At 39.2% G+C, this 18,725-nt stretch overlaps 1 protein-coding gene across 3 annotated transcripts in view; it reads right to left on the reverse strand.

Moving 5' to 3' along the window:
* PGCKA1 (PDCD10 and GCKIII kinases associated 1) overlaps positions 1-17,759 on the reverse strand; it is a 92,888-nt gene extending 75,129 nt beyond the window's left edge. For all 3 annotated transcript variants that reach the window (XM_020992066.2, XM_020992027.2, XM_078148775.1), the window contains exon 1: positions 17,583-17,759. The gene's annotated coding sequence lies outside the window, so the exon portion shown is untranslated. The remainder of the gene's footprint in view (positions 1-17,582) is intronic.
* Between the last annotated feature and the right edge of the window lie 966 nt (positions 17,760-18,725).

Here is an 18,725-nt window from a genome sequence, read left to right on the forward strand (position 1 = left end):
CAGTGCCTTCTTCCCTTATAAAAGGCAAAGGCTAATGGCTTTGCTCTTCCCAAGCCTAACACCTACCTTCCTTAATCCTTCAGAGAAGAATTCTAGCAAACTGCATGTTTACTCTCTGAATTAATATATGATTATTTTTACTGGATTCTTCACTTTGAAATCTCATGGAGGGGGCTGGAGAAAAGAGAGCAATGTAGGATCAAGGGGTGGTCATCTATTAGTGTAGTCCTTAGAATTAAACCTCATTTACCCTCAAGTGATCACTAACAGTGTGCATGTGGCTGAAAATATACTTTAGCAGCCAATAACTCTTTTCTCTCTACTACAAAGCCACTTGCACCATCCAGAAGAAACACCAGGAAAGACAGCATAATCTTAATACCATATCTAAGGTTCAACAGATCCTTCCTTGTCTGAAAATTCTTATCTGCCCTAGATATCTTGATGTCAGTATGGTGTAATTAATTTCTTTTTCCATGAGCGGTAGACACCGAGATCATCAGCTGGTCATTAACCTTGTTGGCTTCATCCAGTCTCTAGGGCAAGGGAAGGGAATACACATTTATATGGCACCTACTATCTGCCATACGCTGGTCTAAATGCTTTACAAATATTCTCTCATTTGATTCTCACAACAACCAGGGGAGGTGAATGCTATTATAATGACCGTAGCATAGACTGTAGGAAAAGGATTTAACTCTGCGTGCATCACAGACCCCCTTTGGCAGTCTGATGAAGCCTCTGATGTCTTTAAATAATTGAAGGAAATGCTAAAATTCAGTTAGTGATTAGTGAAGATAAAGATATATATTTTTTCCCATCTAATTTCACAGAATCCCTAAAATCTATCCGTAGATTTCAGGTTAAGAACCGCTGGCATAATACAGCAGCAGCTGTCCTGAGAAGTGGGCCACTGACCCATTTCTGTATCCTCTCCCTCAACTGAGTCCTGAGGAATAGGAACTTTCCTATCCCAGTCCTCTGCCAGAGGCAGCTGCAGGAGCTGTTCAAGCCTAGTTGAGGAAACTGAGGTTAAGTGACTTGCCCAGGGTCACACAGCTAGAAAATGTCAGGGGCATGAATTCAGGTCTTCCTGACTCCAAGGCCAGTGCCCTATCCACTATACCACCCAGCTGATCTTACCTCAGCCTCATCTAGCCTTAACCTTAGCCCTCACTTCTTTAGGATAAAGTATTAAAAGAGTGGTATTCAAGAATTTTGGGTCAATCCAAAACATAGCTCTTTTGGATTGGGATAGGCTCCCAGCAAACTGACTCAAGAGATACTTGAGGGTAAGGGAATTATAATTTGTAATTTATTATTATCATTTTCAAAGTCTATTCAAATGTTAGTTTGTTCCTTATATAATAGAAGGATCTTGTACTTATGAAGTTTCAGAATGAAGATAAAATGTCAATGTTAGCAGCATGAGAAGAGTTTCTGGAGACACTAACAATTTACCGTGAATCACAGATGAAGAAATATGAGTTTCATTGGGATTATAGTTTGAGAACAAGAAAACAGATTAAAAGTTAGAGTAGTCAAAGGACACATCCCTATATGACCAGGTACTAAAAGAAATCAGGTGAATATTTAAAAAAAAATAAGAGCTCATGAGATTAAAAATATTAATGATTGCAATGGAAATAGAGTATATACGTTTCAGAGGCTTTCTTGGCAATAGAAACTAATATAATAGGAACAATAGAATAATTTTCAAAAGGCAGTAGCTCATTTAGGTGACAGAACACCAGATGGTGAGTGTGGTTTGAGGTAGATAATTGTATCAACCCTTGGGGGCTAGAAGGAAAAGAAAACCATGAAACCAAATTAGAAAATACCAGATACCAACATGTAGCTAGGCTTGAACAGCTCCTAGAGCTGCCTCTGGCTGAAGACTGGGATGGGGATGGAAAAATTCCTGTTCCTCAGATTCAGTTGAGGGAGGAGATGCAGAAATGAATCAGTGGTCTGCTTCTCAGGACAGCAGCTGCTGTATTATGCCAGTGGTTCTTAATCTGGGATCTGTGGATAAATTTTGGTTGGGGGTTCTGTGAAATTAGATGGGAAAGAAAATTATATCATTATCTTCACTAACCACTCATTGAATTTTAGCATTTCCTTTGATTATTTAAAGACATTATTCTGAGAAGGGATCTAGAGGCTTCATCAGCCTGCCAGAGGGGTCTGTGACACACAAAGAGTTAGGAAATCCTGTTCTCTATAGTCTATCCATGGGCCCCTACTTGATACCTTTTTAGTTTGGGAGTACTTGCTAGAGTGTAACTGCTGGCCTTGTCTTGGAGAACTCACGATCGTGATTATGTATCAGACAGTGGAGCTAGATTTTAATAGAAGCTCCTTTCTGTTTCTCCCTAACGTTATGAAATCTTCTTACTCAGTAACTGTCCTATAAATCCATTCTTCTATAAAACGCTAGTACTAGAAGCTTACTACATTCCTAGCATTTTACCTGGGTATAAAAGGTTGGGCAGAATTTTGATAGATGGAGATTGGGATTGGATGACATTTCAAGTCAAAGGAACAATGTGAGCAAAAATGTGAAGATGAGGAAATTTGGGGTGTAATTGGGAACGATGAGGAATAGTTAGAGACAAGGCTAGAAAGGTAAGTTGTGGCCAGAGGACGAAGGGCCTTAAGAATCAGGCTTAGGTTTTTATCTTGACGGTCGATATGGGGCAACATAAGCTTAGACAGGCTCCAAGGTGAAGCGGAATATGGGCTGACCTTGGAGTCGGGAGACTAAGAAATTTAATAGCTGTGCAGTCATGTGACAGCCGCTCAACTTTTTAGACTCAGTTGTTGTTGTTATTTTAACAGAATTATAGTTTTCTCATCTGTAAAATGGGGAAATCTATAAAAATATAGTCCCTATTTCCCATGTTGTTGTTGTTAGGAAAGATCCTTAAGCAATCCTTAGGGTGTTATGGAAATTGTGAACTATTATTTTTATTATTCTTTTCAATTTAAGTGAGTCATTATTTTGGAAATTGGATCTACGATTTCATAGATGTGCAGAGTTCCTGGGAAGGAAAACCAATCTATCAATACAAAATTGGCAATGGTTCTGAAACTTCTAGCTTTAGAGAATTGCTGGGGCACTCTGAGGTTCAGCGAATTGCTCAGCATTATATAGTCAGTATACATCAGAGCTGTCATACCTAGAGCCTGGAGTGCCATGCTTGGAGGCTGGAACACTTGGGGCTCAAATCATGCCTCAGACAATTACTAGCAAGCCTGGGCAAGTCATTCCCTGAGCCTCAGTCTCCTCATCTGAAAAATGGGAATCATAATGTTTGTACCTATCTCTAAGTATTGTAGCAAGGAATACTTAAAGCCCTAGATAAATGTTAGCTATTATTATTATTATTATTATTATTATTATTATTATTATTATTATTATTGTTCTTACCTGTAAAAGAAACTTCCACACCTTTTTTCTGGTGAATGAAAGACCCAATTCCAGATGTCAGGAATAGGTGGGCCAAGCCACAGTAGCAGTGCCACTCCTGTTCAAGAAGCTTAGGAGGACTTTAAGGAGTACAAGGAACTCTAAGAGATTAAGGACTTCAGAGATCAGTACGGAGGGTTATCTCCATGCCATGAGATGAGTCACTGGGGTAGGACTTAGATGCAGGAATATTCAATATTTGCCTTTAAATTCTGGGAGGCAAAGTAGTCATTGACCAGGAGGACAACCAGCACAATTTGATGAGGGGTCAGATACAGGAGTTTGTCAGATCTCTACTTCCTGCTGCTTTGGGGGTTCAATGTTTTTGAAATATATCTTGTGTCCGATTGGCCTCCTAAAAAAATAAGTCCCAATACAAATCATTTCTGCCCTTTAATATGCCTAGTCAAGTTGAGTTAAAGGGAGAAAGCAGATAAATTACAGTCTGGAAATTGATTGTTTGATGACTCTCCAAGTAGCCCAGTTATAGGACTATGAGTGAGAAGCTGCCTTAGCTAGAAACCAATGTGGTTGCACTCCAGAATTCAGTTTTGAATAATGATTTCAATTTTGACTGGAAGCCAAGCATCATAGAACTTTGGATCATAGATTGGGAGCTGGAAAAGAATTCAGAAAGTTCAGAAGAAAGTATAGATAAGCAGGATAGTTTTGAAAATTGATTGGATTTATTACATACTTTTTTTTAGTAAAAAAGTAGTATGGATTAAAGAAATTCAGTTTCATATATGATATTTTTGTGTTCTACTTTGTAGATTGGAAATATTCATTTTGAGGTGATTGCTAAATTCAGAATAAATCAAAAATGTATATAAAATAAAGCTTATTAAAAAAAGAAAACCTTAGAAAGGCTCTAAAGCAGGGCTTCTCAGCTGGATGTCCATGGATCCACAAGGGTAATACAGACAGATATCACAGTGTCTGTGAATCTGGATGGGAAACATTATATTTTATTTAAATATAAATGGTTTCTTTTGTAATCTTATGCATTTTATTATATACATCCAAAATGACTATTCTGAGAAAGAGTCCCTAGACCTCCCCAGGCTGCCAAAGGGTCTATGACACAAAAAAGGTTAAAAACCCCTGCTTTATATGTAATGCAGTATATGGAAAGAGCACCATATTTGGAGACCGAGGGTCTGAGTTCAAATCTCAGTTCTGCTACTTATTATTTCTGTCATCATGGAAAAGTAACAACCTCCCTAGGCATCATTTTCTCTTCTGTAAAATGAAAGAAAAGGGCTAGATGACCTGCATATTATCTTCTGGCCATAAAACTGTGATTCTTCATTTTTACACATGAGGGAACTGGGACACAGAGAAGTTAAGCAAGATGGAGAGGGTCACACAGAGATTAAGTTCCAGAGCCAGAATTTGAATTCGGGACCTATTACTCCAAATCCAGTACTTTCTCCACACATGGAAACTTCCAGAGTTAAAGACTCTAAAATGATGCTTTTGAGAATTGAGCGTTGGCTATCAATGTTATATAGCATTGATAAGAGAAGGTTCAGTTCCAGAAAGGACAACATTTTTCTTCTAAAATTTGATTTCAAGTCATGGAACCTGGGTTCAAATCCTGGCTCTGCCACTTATTACCTGTGTAACCTTAAACAAGGTATTTAACTGTGCTGGATCTCAGTTTCCCTATTTTTTTTTGTTTTGGTGAGGCAATTGGGGTTAAGTGACTTGCCCAGAGTCACACAGCTAGTAAGTGTTATGCGTCTGGGCCTGGATTTGAACTCAGGTTGTCCTGACTCCAGGGCCAGTGCTCTATCCACTGTGCCACCTAGCTGCCCCATCCCCATTTGTAAAATGGGGGGTGGGACCAAATGGCTTCTAAGGTCCCCTCTAAACTTATGTTCCTATGAGCTATGATTCTACTCTCAACTTTTCCATTGTTCCTTTCATCTAAGTTCAAAACTTGGCTATCATCTGTGATTCCCTTTCCTTCCTCATCTCCATCCTACATCTAATCCATTCCCAAGTATTACAATCCTGGTGCCTGTCCTCACTTTTATCTTAAACATTATATCTGTTAAAATTGTAATATTAGGATCAATACAGCTCAGTTAAATTGCTTATTGAGTAAGAATTCGAATGCATAAAATAGCATAATTCCATCACTCCTCTTAAGTCTTCAGAAGTCTTTGTCTAGTCATCTTATTCATTTTTCCTCCTATATGGTTGTAGCTTGACTTTTTTATTGCTTCTTTTGCTCTGAATTATTTCATAAATTTATTTCTAGATTTTATTATGGTTCTCGTGCTTGCTGGCTGGCCGTAATGGGTTCATATTATTTCATTAAACTGACATGCCACAATTAATTTGTCTGTTCTATGGTTGGATATTGAGACTTTCCAGTTGTTTTTTTTTTCAATGACATAAAATTCTGCTATGAAAATCTTGAAAAGTTAGTTCATCTTTGTTTTTAATAACACTTTTGGGGTATATTCCCAACAATACAATTATCAAAGGAATTTTCCAGCTGGCCTAGCTGCCCCCAGTCTCCCCCTCTTCTAATTCATTCTATCTACCAACTGCTAGAGAAATCTTGCTAATGCATGTTTCTGATTGTATCATTTTTTTGTCATAAACTTTCAGTGGCTCCCTATCCCTAAACTTCTTAATGCAGCACCCAGTTATATAACATTAACATATCTTTCAAGACTCATCTCATACCAATCCTTGATATTCAATTTATTCCCTAACCAAACTGGATTGCTAACCATTCATCAAAACTGCCTCATCTTTTCCCACCTGTGTTTTTGTTCCCATTGTCTAACTTGTCTCACAATGCACTCCCTTCCTCAATCAGCCTGTTGAAATCCTCATCCTTCAAGGCTCTGTCTAGATGCTAACTTCCTCAAGATCTCTCTCTTCCTTTAGCCCGAAGTAATTAATTTCTCTTCAGATTTCTCATAGAAATTTATAGTTCTTACACATTCATCTTATTCTGATTTATATTATAATTGTGTATGTGTCTTATCTCTTCTTTTGGATTGTAAGCACCCCAAAAGCAAGACTGCCTAGTCATCTTTGCGTCCCCAGTTTCTTGCTAAGTGTCTTATATATAGAAAGTCCTTGGTAAATACTTTTTTGAAGTGAATCCAATTGAAAGTATGCTTCTGAAATTTGGGAGTGTGGCCAATACGCAACATGGAAAACTTACTGGTTTTTTGTTTTGCTTTGTTTTTTTAACTGCTAAAGTTTAAAGGCAGTGTGGCATTATAGGTCTTAGAACCAAGAAGCCTTGTATTAAGGTCTGCTGCCTCTAAAACATATTGGTGTTAGTGAGTCAATTAACCCTCTTAGGGCTCTAAGCAACTTCTTAAGACTAGACATTTCGGAGAAGTTCTTAACCTATGGTCGAAAATTAGTTCTCTATCCCAATGAAATAACAGGTCTAGTTCTTATCCCTTCAGTTTGGAGGCCCGGGATACACACAGAGTAATAATAGAAGACCCTAGAATTATAAGAAAAATATGTGCAGTGCTCACTAGCCTTTAACTAAAGCCATTCTATTTTGTAAAAACTTCCAGAGCTTTTATTCCACTGGCATTAACTTTGGAGAACACTGGGGCACCTCTATACCTTGATGTGTACTGGAATAAGATTTTAATAATGGAAAGTAGGACTTTGGTGGAGGTGACTAAGAAAACATTAGCAACTCACAATGCATTTGCTGGTTTTCTTTTCTTCTATATTATTTTTTATGAGCCTGGGGTTGCCACAAATCAAGGGTATACTTGATAATATCATGGAGCTTAAACAGGTAGCCTTCTGCAGGTGATTTTCTTTAATAGACCACATCTGTATGGTCATATAGGTGGCTGAACAGTATAGAGAATATAAGATCTGACTGGGTTTTTCCACTTATTGATTTCAAAAAAGCATTTGAAGCAGTCTAGCCAAAGGGAACCTTGAAAGGCTTCTGCTATGCAGGGTGCCTCCCATGTATAAATCCAAAACTATAAAACACTATGAGGCTCATCCCATAAATTAATTCAATTGTTTGTTCTTTGCTGAGATTTTAAGGAAAAAGAAAGAAAAAAGAGCTACAGTAAAATTATAAGGAAAAGTATTAAGCACAGATAAGATTTACTATATAGATGAGAAACTATATGTATTTATTCTTTTATATTCGGCATGTCCCAAAAGTCTTAGTGCATGTTTAAAGTTTATTAACTTCAGAGGTATAAATGCTATACTTACCAAAAACAACATTTGAAAGGCTAATTATTAAAAATTTTAAAATATAAATTTTTAAAATTATAATCCAACATTACTGTCATCTTTGGTATATGGTATTTTAACTGATTTTCCAACTTTGTAAAAACTCTCATCAGTTATTGCTCAGTGACTGAAAGCATTGCATTTGCAATCCTAGCCTCAAAATCATCCAAAGAGTGGGGTTTTCATGCACACATGACAGTTCTGACGTGATTCCACAAGAAATGGTCTAATGGAGATAGATCAGGCAACCAAGCAACAGGACCTCCTTTACTAGTCCACTGGTCTGAGAGAGGTAATCCAGAAACTCTTGCAAACGTATAATGACAAGGTACCTGTCTTGTTAAAACTAAAATAAAAATTTGTAATTAAGAAGTCACAGAACCAAATAAATATAAAAGAAATTTAAGTAACTAAACTTTCAAAATAATTTTTTAAGTCCATAGCATTTATACTTCTGAAGTTATTACAGCTTAAAACCACACTCAGACTTTTGAGACATCCTACATGCTCTTTGGATTTTCCTCCACTTTTCTTGCATCACTCTCATTTTTCTTCCCAATTTTTCCTCTACCTCTTTTACTTGATTTTCGAAATCCTTTTTGAACTCGTCCATGGCCTGAGACCAATTCATATTTTTCTTGGAGGCTTTGAATGTAGGAGCTTTAACTTTGTTTTCTTCTTCTGAGTGTGTGTTTTGATCTTTCTTGTCACCATTAACAACTTTCTATAGTCAGAGTTTTTTCCTATTGTTTGCTCATTTTCCGAGCCTATTACTTGACTTTTAACTGTTTGTTAAGGTAGGGCTCTGCTTCCAGTGTGGAGGGTGTACTGTCCCAAGCTTTAGGGGTTTTGTGCAGCTGTTTTCAGAGATTTCTAGGGATCTGTAAGTTTTCAGTTCTTCCAAGGTGGGATGATCTATGGAAAGGTGTTTACTCCTGTCCTGGCCTGTCCACTAGTTAGAAAAGTGAAATGAAAAATAAAACAAAAAGTCCCTGCCTTTACTGAGCTTATAGTGTAACATGAGAGATATTATGCATACTCAAATAAGTATGACTTTAAATGTATCCTCTTGCTTCTCTCCTATATTGGTACTACCTTCCAGCAGATTGAAACCCATCCTTAACTTCTCATCTGGGTTCCATTTCTGTCCTTCCACCCTTTCTCCCAACCCCTACATTCTCTAGCTCAGGAAGTTTTAACATTTTTTTGTGTCATGGTCCACTTTGGCAGACTAGTGGAGCCTTTTCTGAAAAATATTTTTAAGTGAATTAAATTAAATATATTGAAGTCAATTATATTGAAATACAGTTATCAAAATATATTTTTAAAAGTTTATAGACCTTGGGTTATGAACCCCTTCTCTGGTTCTTGATATTGTGTGGGCATAAGAAAAACCCAGACAAAGTGCTAGGAGAAGACGTGAAGAAGGACAGATCACTTATAGATGATGGATGAAGATGATTCATGATTCAGATGAATCAGGAAAGCTTAATGGAGAAACTGACACTTGAGTTGTACCTGTAAGGAAAGAAAGATTTCCAAAAATGGAAATGTGGAGGGAGTATATTCTTACTGGGGTGATCTCTGGGAATAAACACAGAGGCAGGAAAGTGTATGATGAGATGGGGAAACAGTAGTTCAGTTTGGCTGAAGCATAAAGCATGAATGGATAATGTGAAATTATTCTGGAAAGGTGAGTTGGAATCAGGTTGTGGGGCATTTTTAAATACCAGGCTAAAGAGTTGGTATTTTTTCTTTTTTTTTTCTTCTTTTTTTCGGCTAGGCAATGGGGTTAAGTGACTTGCCCAGGGTCACACAGCTAGTAAGTATTTGGTCTGAGGCCAGATTTGAACTCCTGAATCCAATGCTGGTGCTCTAGCCACTGTGCCACCTAGCTGCCCTGAGTTGGTATTTTTTCCCCTACAGACAATGGGGAGCCAATGAAGGTTTTTGAGCAGGGGAGTAAAATGGTTGGACCTGTACATTAAGATGATTATTTTAACAGTAATGTGAAGTGCTTATTGAATAGGGAATATTATGTAAGAGGCTCTTACAATTCCTTAGCTTAAGGTAATAAAAGCCTGAATCAGAACAGTGGAAAGGAAATTGGAGAAGAAAGCATGGATGTGAAATATTGTAGTTGTAGAATTGATAGTATGTGAATATTTGGCACCTATTTGGAAACTGGTGGGAAGAACCAAGGACTAATCTCAGGTTTTATATCAGGTGACTAAAAGATTTTCCTATCCATAGAAATAGAAAGGAAAATTGGAACAAAGGCAGCTTTATTGGGAGGGAAGAGTATAGGGGAGATTATGATGAATTAAGTTCTGGATATATTTTATATGAGTTTTGGGTGTTGGGGGACATCCAGGTGGAAATCACAAGATCGTGGATTTCAAACTGGAAAGGATCTTCTTAGAAGCCCTCCAGGCCAACTCCTTTATTTTATAGATAAGAAAATTGATGTACAGAGAGGTTAGGTGATTCATCCAGGGTCATATAGCTAGTAAGTATCTGAAGCTGGATTTGAACCCAGGTCTTCCTGACTCCAAACCCAAATCACTACATGATTTCCAACAAGCATTTGGAGATATGGAATTGGCAACTCAAGAGAGAAGTTGGAAATTTGGGAGTCATCTACAGAAGGGTAATGATCAAAGCCATGGGTATGAATGATATGACCAAGGGAAAGAATATGGAAAAAGAAGAAGAGATTGAAGGGAAAGTATTGAGAGAAAGTCAAACTTAATGAGTGTGATCAGACAGAAAAGGAGAACCAAGAAAGAAGTGATGCACATAGTGGGCACTTAATAAAAGATTATTGATTGATTATTGATGAAACTGGAAAGAGATTACCAAGAAGACCAAGTGGTCTAGGGAGATGAAACAAGAAGTGATCAGACAGAAGGAGAACCAAGAAAGATGTGATATACATAGTAGGCACTTAATAGATGATTACTGATTAATTGATTATTGATGGAACTGGAAAGTGAGTACCAAGAAGGCCAGGTGGTCTATGATTTCAAATCTCCACTCCCTCATCAACAGGTATGAGATGTTTCAGTAGAGTGATGAGGTGAAAACTGAAGGCTGAGGAATGATTCAACTAGGCTATGAACAGGAGGACAAGGTGTCAAGAAGGAAGAAGGCACTTTGTTGAAATGTCTGATTTTAGGATCAAAACTCCTAAGTTATGGAAGTATTACTAGACCATTGGCCTGAGAAACTAGAGAGGGATTGGGTATAATGAGGGTGAAGAGCAATTTTACGTGGTGGGAGAAATAGAAGAACAGGAGATTATGATCTGGGAGGAATAATTTAAGAAGTTAGAACTGTGGAGATAAGATTGATGTGAGGGTGAAGTCTCCCTCCAGTTCAACAACATTGTTCATGGTTATCCTTCTGTCTAAATGCCTACCGTTGTGTCTTTGTCACTGACTCTTTTTCCTGATGCTGCTATAGATGTATGTGTGTATGTATATATGAATTATGTATGTATGTATTTCTTAAGGCATTTCTCCTTTGTTTTCCTTTTTTAAAAAAAATTTCTTTTTTCCCCTCAAAACTGCCCTTCTTGGTAACCACATCTACTCCCATGGATTCAATTAATTAATCAATTAATCAAATTAATCAAATTAATCAAATGGTATAACTTATGTAAAGCACAATATAAAATACTAGCTATTGGTATTGATATCTCACCTTCTCTGTGAGCTCTATAACCATATTTCTAAATGCAAAATATTCTAACTGCCTGGATGTCTCTCCAGCTTCTCATACTCAACATGTCTATTAACTTCACATCTTATCTTTCTCCACAAACTGGTCCCTTACATCATCTTCCCATGTTGGAAACTTTAGTGGTTGGTATCTTTAACTTCCTCCATCTCCAAACAAAATGTTTTCTGGTTTTATTTGTAAATTTTGTTTGAAAACATCTGAAATCTGAAACCAGCAAATAAACTTACCAAAACCTAATGGGAACTCCTGAAGATGAATCTGTAAATAGGTCAACTAGTGGGGATGTATAAATACTTTTAGCAGGAGTAGAACCAGGAGATGAATAGTTGTAGCTAGAGAACACTTACTCAGTGGAGAGGAAGCACCACGTCGGCTTCTAGTTTTCTCCCCTTCAAAAGGATTTGGCTTCTCTTTCTGGATCTCCATAAGATTTTTGGGAGCCTCCCTGCAGTTATCCTCCCTTTACTTTCCCTCCCCCCACCCATTTAATTGGTCTCCAGATTCTGCTGATTCTGCTTCTGCTATATATGTCAAGCAGAAGTGGGGAACTTGTGGCCTTCTAGGTCCTCAAGTGAGGCCCTTTGACCATGGGCGGAGACCACACATTTTCCTCCCCTGATTAAGTTTTCTTCTAATTTGCATTTCCCATTACTACCGTCCTAGACTAGGTTGTTAACAAACTCTTGCTTGGATTTATTCTAACAGATTTCTAACTGGAATTGCTTCCCCATACTGGGAAGTTTTTAGGTTGTGAGGGAAGCAGGTGTCTAATTTCTTTTTTTTTTGTCAGAGCTTCCACTCAAGTCAGAAGTAGAAAGGTGGTGACAGTGTCGACAAATCTAACTAGTTCTTAGGCTCTTACACCTGATGACAAGTAAAATGATGGACTAGATGAACTCCATTATTAAAATTTTCTAATCTTAAATCAGTTGTCAAGACAAATACTAATAAGGTCTTATTCAGAAATGGTCAGAAAACAGAACAATCTGCTGAGTACTGGCTTTCATGTGGCACTTCTAGACGTTTTATGTTATTATTTGTAGATTTTTTTCTTTTTTCTTTCTTTTCTTTTTTTTTTGTGGCCCACTTGCATAAAAATTGGTTGGAACAGTGTCATTTGGTGTGGTGCCTTTAAAGATATGCTATCTATCACTTTTACCTTATGTTGACAGCACTAATTGAAACTCAGGAGTGGCTTTTCTGAGATGCATCGGGAAATCTATGAGTCAGTATTTTGGGCTTTTTAATGAGCTGCTTTGGGATAGATATTCATCTGCTTAGGATGTCTATTCATCTATTTCTTGTTTTAAGAAACAACTACCTTGATGTTTTGTGGGGGGCACTTTTAGAAGTTCTAGTTTCTATGAGCCCAAGGGAATTTTCTGGTGAAAACGGAGACAGTTGCTGAAAGGTGTTCATTTTGCCACAACCGTGACTAAGTGGATTATAGGATGGGCCAGACTAGGCGTAATTGGCACATATCGACAGGGTCGGGTGGAGCCTGGAGATCTGGACAGGGGAACTAGGCTAGAGGTCTGTTTTGAGTCCAGAGTGGAACTGGCCAAGGAAAATGACAGGTGGAATGCAGACACCATTTGTCAAAATCCAAATGGAGTTGATGATCTTCAGTATCTTCTATGAATAAAAGGTGTGGGGTAGGTAATTGGTAGAGGTTCAGAAAGAAGGCAATTGGTGAAATTGGGAAGATTTAATAGTTGGTATCAGAGATTCAGTCATAGCGATAGTTGGGTACATGGCATGAAATCCAGTCCCCGGAAAGGGCTGGAATATAAGGCAGAGAACTCCATTGTTGAGATATAAGGCATGGAATATAGTTAAAATTTATCAACCACTTACTGGGTGCATTGTACTAATGATAGATAGGATTTAGATAAGATATGGTCCTTGTCTTAGAAATTATAATATAATAGAGGATATAATTCATAAACAGATAATCATAATGCAAAATAACCTACAACAGATACATCAGAGAAGCACAAAACAATGTTTTTTGGGGAGGTTTTTTTGGTTCTGTTTAAGGGAATAAAAGTACTAATGTCTGGAGGCTCTAGTATCTAATAGTAGGGGAGGAGTTCATGTCAAATACTGTCATGAAATAAATGAAGATAAGGACTGGAAAAAATTACTTGGGTATGTTGATGTGGAGATCATTGCTGACCTTTTGACAGAGCAGTTTCAGTAAATTGGTGAGGGCATAAGTTATTCTGCAAGGATTAGAGAAGATGGGTGGTAAAGGAGTAGAGGAATCAGGTGTAGTCAACTTTTTTCAAGAGTTTGGTTGTGAAGAGGAAGAGAGAAGAAAGAAGCTGGATGGGATAGAAAAATCAAGGTTGTCCCTTTCTAGGATTGGGGGAGTTCTGACTATGTTTGTAGGCCAATAGGAAGGAGCCAGGAAGCAGTATAGGAAAGATTGAAGATACATGGGAAGAAAAACTGCTGGAGTGAGGTCTTTAGGAAGGCAGAAGGGTTGAAGCACAGAGATAAGTCTTAGAGAAGAAGACCTCTTCCGTCTGAGACTGGAGGGCATGGAGGAGTAAGTAATAACACTAAGAGGCTTTAGGAGCGGAGAAGGAAGTTGCCTTCATATAGTCTCATTCTCAGTGAAGTCTAGCCATCTCTCATTACTGTGAAGTGTGAGGGTATCATTTTTTACCGAAAACCGAGCAGAATCTTCAATAAGAATAATTCAGTGTTGAGCTAAGCAACGACTTGTACCTTTCTGTTTCCCCTGTATAGAACCAGAATTGGTCCCAAATCTCAGGAGGAGGTGGGCCTCCAGAATGGGGGTGAAATACAGCAAGTGATCAGGGTTGGAAGACAGATCATCACCTATAGAGGATGCCAGCAGGTACATTATTGAGTTGGATGCATCAATCTGTAGATTATTAGATTAAAAAAAATCCAAGTGTGCTTAAAATTTTGAGTGTATTTGTTAGTCTGTGCGTGAGGTGGTAGTGATTAATGATTCCAGGCATTAATGGTAACCAACCTCTGAGGGTCACATTGCTCAGAAGGCATTTATTAAGTGCTTACTGTGTACTATGCACTTTGCTAAGTGCTAGGGATACAAAGAAAGGCAAAAACAGTCCCTGCCTTCAGGAAGCTTACCTTTTAAATAGGTGAAACATCTGAATAACTAAATATGTATATAAATGGGTGTGTGTGTGTGTGTGTGTGTGTGTGTGTGTGTGTGTTGTGTGTACACACAGAGAATGAATAGATGGAAGATAATCTGAGAGGTGAAGGCACTAGCAGCTGGGGGGTTGGGAAGCCAAGAATGCTTCATGCACAAGATGGGTTTTCAGATGAATCTTTTGTAGCAAGCCAATGAAGCTAAGAGGCAAAGGGGGGAGGGCAGAGGATGCAGAAGTACTAATTACGCAGGTAGTGGGTAGTGTGCAGAAAACAATAATAATGAGAAAACTCCCTACCCCACTTCTTTTCTCATTCTCTGTTTCTTCTACCAGTCTCCTCTTTGTCCTCTTCCAGTGATCCAGAAAGCTACATCTGACTCTGTACAGATTCAAACTTCAGTCTCTCTATGAAAAGCCATGTGGTAGTCGTGCTGTGGTTCTCCAAGTGTGGTTCAGGGACCCTTGGGTCTCCTGGAGACAGGTCATACTCAAGGTCAAAAACTCCTTTCATAATAACACTGTTTTAATTTTTAATATAGTAAATATCTCTCCATCCAGCCATCTATCTATATCTCACATAAATAAACGCTCTTGTGTGTGTGTGGGGGAGTCCTCAATAATTTTTAAGAGTGCAAAGGGATCCAGAAAACTAAAAAGTTTGATGATTCTACTCTAGTTGATAGAATGCCAGCCTCGGAGTCATAAAGACCTGATTTGAAATAATGCCTCAGATACTAGTGGTCTGATCCTGGCTAAGTCACTACAACCCTCTTGCCCTCAGTTTCTCATCTGTACAAAGAGGGAGGTTGTAATAAATAGTCTCTAAAGACACTTCAACTTGAAATCATTAATCCTAAACTCCTCTATAAAATGAGGGGATTAAGATATGATTTGCAAGGTCCCTTCCAGCTTTAAATCCCATGGTTCCTATCTTCTGAGTGGCTGAGAAGTGAGGCTGTATAGCCACTGTGCTCAATTCAGGCCTTCTCTTGATTTTCCAGAGCTGAGTGATTGTTTAGAAAGTTAACTTCAAAAAACAAAAAAGTACCTACTAGGAAGAGAGAACTCTATTAAGCAGATAAGAAGACTAAATAAAAACACAGTCCTGGCCTCCCCCACCAGTGCAGTGACTGGAGTAAAGTTACTTGATTTCTCTGAATCTCAGTTTCTCCATCTGTAAAATGGAGACAACAATACCGGCATTATCTATCTGGCAAGGTTGTAGTGAAGGGAAAATTGTGAGCTGTTGTTTCCTTCATATGAGTTGTCATTATCATAATTTCTGCCCATCACTCCATTGCTCCTTCTAGACTTTTTCCATGACTGCTTCTGGTACAAGGTTGTCAGGGATTTGTAAAAGGTCTGCTTTTTAAAAGCCAAAATATGGGACTTAGAATTTAAAAGGTGCAGCTAGGTGACTCAGTGGATAGAGCATGGGCCCTGTACTCAGGAAGACCTGAGTTCAAATCTGGTCTCAGACAATTACTAGTTGTGTGACTCTGGGCAAGTCACTTAACCGTATTTGCCTCAGTTTCCTTATCTATAAAATGAACTGGAGAAGGAAATGGCAAACCAGTCCAGTATCTTTGCCCAGAAAACCCCAAATGGGGTCAGAAGAGTCAGAAATGCCAGAAAAAAAAAACACGACTGAACAAGGAACTCTACTTTGTCATTCAAAATACTTAAACGCCCCTCCTTTAATTTCAAACAGAGCCACCATTCCTAAAACGACTGGGACTAGGGGTTAAGCCTCAGGACCTTTCCACCGAAAGGAAAAACTTCCTCAATCCACTTTCCCATATGAATTAAACTGACTAGCCCCAAATTCTTCAATCTTGGGATCCTCCCAAAGGAAACTATTCACTACCAGGAATTAATCTGAGTTAATGGGAGGGGAATGGAAACGGAAATGTAATAACCTGAAAAATTAAAAAAGTGTTGAGTTTAAAAGTGCACAAAGCTTTTCACCTTGTGTATGCACACGGATGGATATGAGTATACATATTCGTCCAGGTCGGTGTGATCAGACACAGTTGCCTAAGTGTGACCAGGCATTGCTCGACTATTCAGTATTTAGCAAACAGTTTGTGCCCATTTCACCGATTACATTTTGCTCCCCATTCAGCTCGTGAAGTTTGCTACTCACCTCTTTACTGCCTCCCCCCTCCCCTTTCGTCTCTACTCCTAGCCCCAGGCTTAGTTAGGCTCGGGCTCAGGTTCCTGGCAATTTACCTGGGATGTTTCCCGGGCTAGGAAGGGTTAACACAGTCTTTCACATGTACTTAAAAAGAGCCGCAGCATTCCACTGATTTTATTTTTTAATTCAAAATATTCCCATGTCTGTCATTTGGGGGAGGAGGGAGAAGGGGAGAGAAAAGTCATAGTATCTATTTATTTTTGGTTTACTCAACGTATTTGTTATAGGGGTTTTCGGTTTTTTTTTTTGTCCGAGATGGAGAGGGGGTAGGGAGAGAAAATAGATTTTTTTATTAAATCAAAAATTTTTTAAAGTCAAACTATCCTTTTTTTTTCAATGAAAAGGTTGAATGACTTGTAATTTTTAACAAGAGGACATTAGACGGCCACGTTTCCATACACAATCTAGCCAAGTCGTCAGGGTCAGGACCCTGGAGATATTCCTTTAGGCGCCTACCTTTGGTCTTGGATTTTGTGGGTTAATCCGATTTTCCCTGAAAGAGGCGAAATTTGATTTCCCTCCTAACATTTTTAGGCAAGTAAGTAAACTGAGTAGCTGGAGGAAGCTCAGAGTGAACTCAGACTGAGGTCCCGACATAAATAAATAAATGAAAGGAGTCCTGAGTTCCTAAATCATCCCTCCTGCTCCCTCCTCCCATGTCCCTCCCCCGCTTCCCCATGCCCAGACCCCGGGCCCCCGGCCATGCCGTTCGAGGACGCGACTTCCTAAACCACGCAAGGTACTACTCTTCGCCTACCTGGGGTGTGCCAGCAGCGGAGGAAGCGGCGGACTCTGCCGATTACCATCTCCCATGGCTCCGCGTGCCTCTGGCGTGTGAATGTGAAAAATGTAAGGCTGCCCTGTTTAGCCAGAGAGTTTGCCTGACCTCTGGATGAGCCACTGAAGTTAGTGTCATTGGGTATTAAGGTATCATGTGACTGCAGATGAAAATAAAATCCTTCAAAGTTTGCATTTAATACTTCCGAGAATCTGTAACCCTTTACCTGCGTGCAAGCCAGGCGTGGATGGAGCCTGCCAACGTAAACTTGCTTTCTATTTGCGGTGGAAGGAGGAGGGGGTAAAAAAAAGGGAAGAGAGAAGTAATTGAGTCCAACGCTTTGGGTCCCAGGAGTGCTCCAGGAAGAATGCCATTAAGTTGGCATATTATGTACTGCAGCCCTTTTAAGAAATCAGATCAATCCGGGGTGGGCAGATTTGGCACAAGGTGGAAATCTCTGACTCGTAGCATGTTCCCCAAGTCACTCGAGCCTGACCCTTCTCCTCCCTTAGAGTCGGGAGAGCGCTGTTGAAATCTGGACCAAGTGAAGCAGAAAATCCAGGAAAGTTGCTCTTTTGAGAATGACACCTGGGCTGCTTAGGACTTGGCTTCTTCGAACGCTTTCGGGGTAGTAGTGTTTTTTTTTTTTTTAACCTTTAAAGAAGATAAGGGAGAGTAGCCGCTCTTGGTCTGAGTTTCCTAGCAAAGGAATATAGACGACTAAGCAAATTAAACGGATAAGATCTTAGAATGGGAGAGTTGGCAGGGTCCCTGCCTCTTACATTGTGGAGTTAGCAGTGACTTAGCTTCAGGGAAACCTGTTCCAAGCCAGCTTCACACAAGTTCATAGAATCCAAAGCTGGAAGGGGCCTCAGACGCCTTGTCCTTCTCCCTTCCTTCTCCCTCCCCCCTCTCTTCCCCCTCTCCTTCTCTCATTTTCCCCCCTTTTTTGTATTTTGCTAGGCAATGGGGTTGTGATTTGCCCAGGGTCACACTAGTACGCATCAAATGTCTGAGGTCTCATTTGAACTCAGGTCCTCCTGATGCCAGGGCCAGTGCTTTATCCACTGCGCCACCTAGCTGAGGCCCCCACCTCATTTCCAGATGAGGAAACTGAGGCCT

The sequence above is a fragment of the Phascolarctos cinereus genome, unplaced genomic scaffold, assembly GCF_003287225.1.
Source record: "Phascolarctos cinereus isolate Bilbo 61053 unplaced genomic scaffold, phaCin_HiC Scaffold_9;HRSCAF=440, whole genome shotgun sequence".
NCBI lineage: Eukaryota > Metazoa > Chordata > Mammalia > Diprotodontia > Phascolarctidae > Phascolarctos > Phascolarctos cinereus.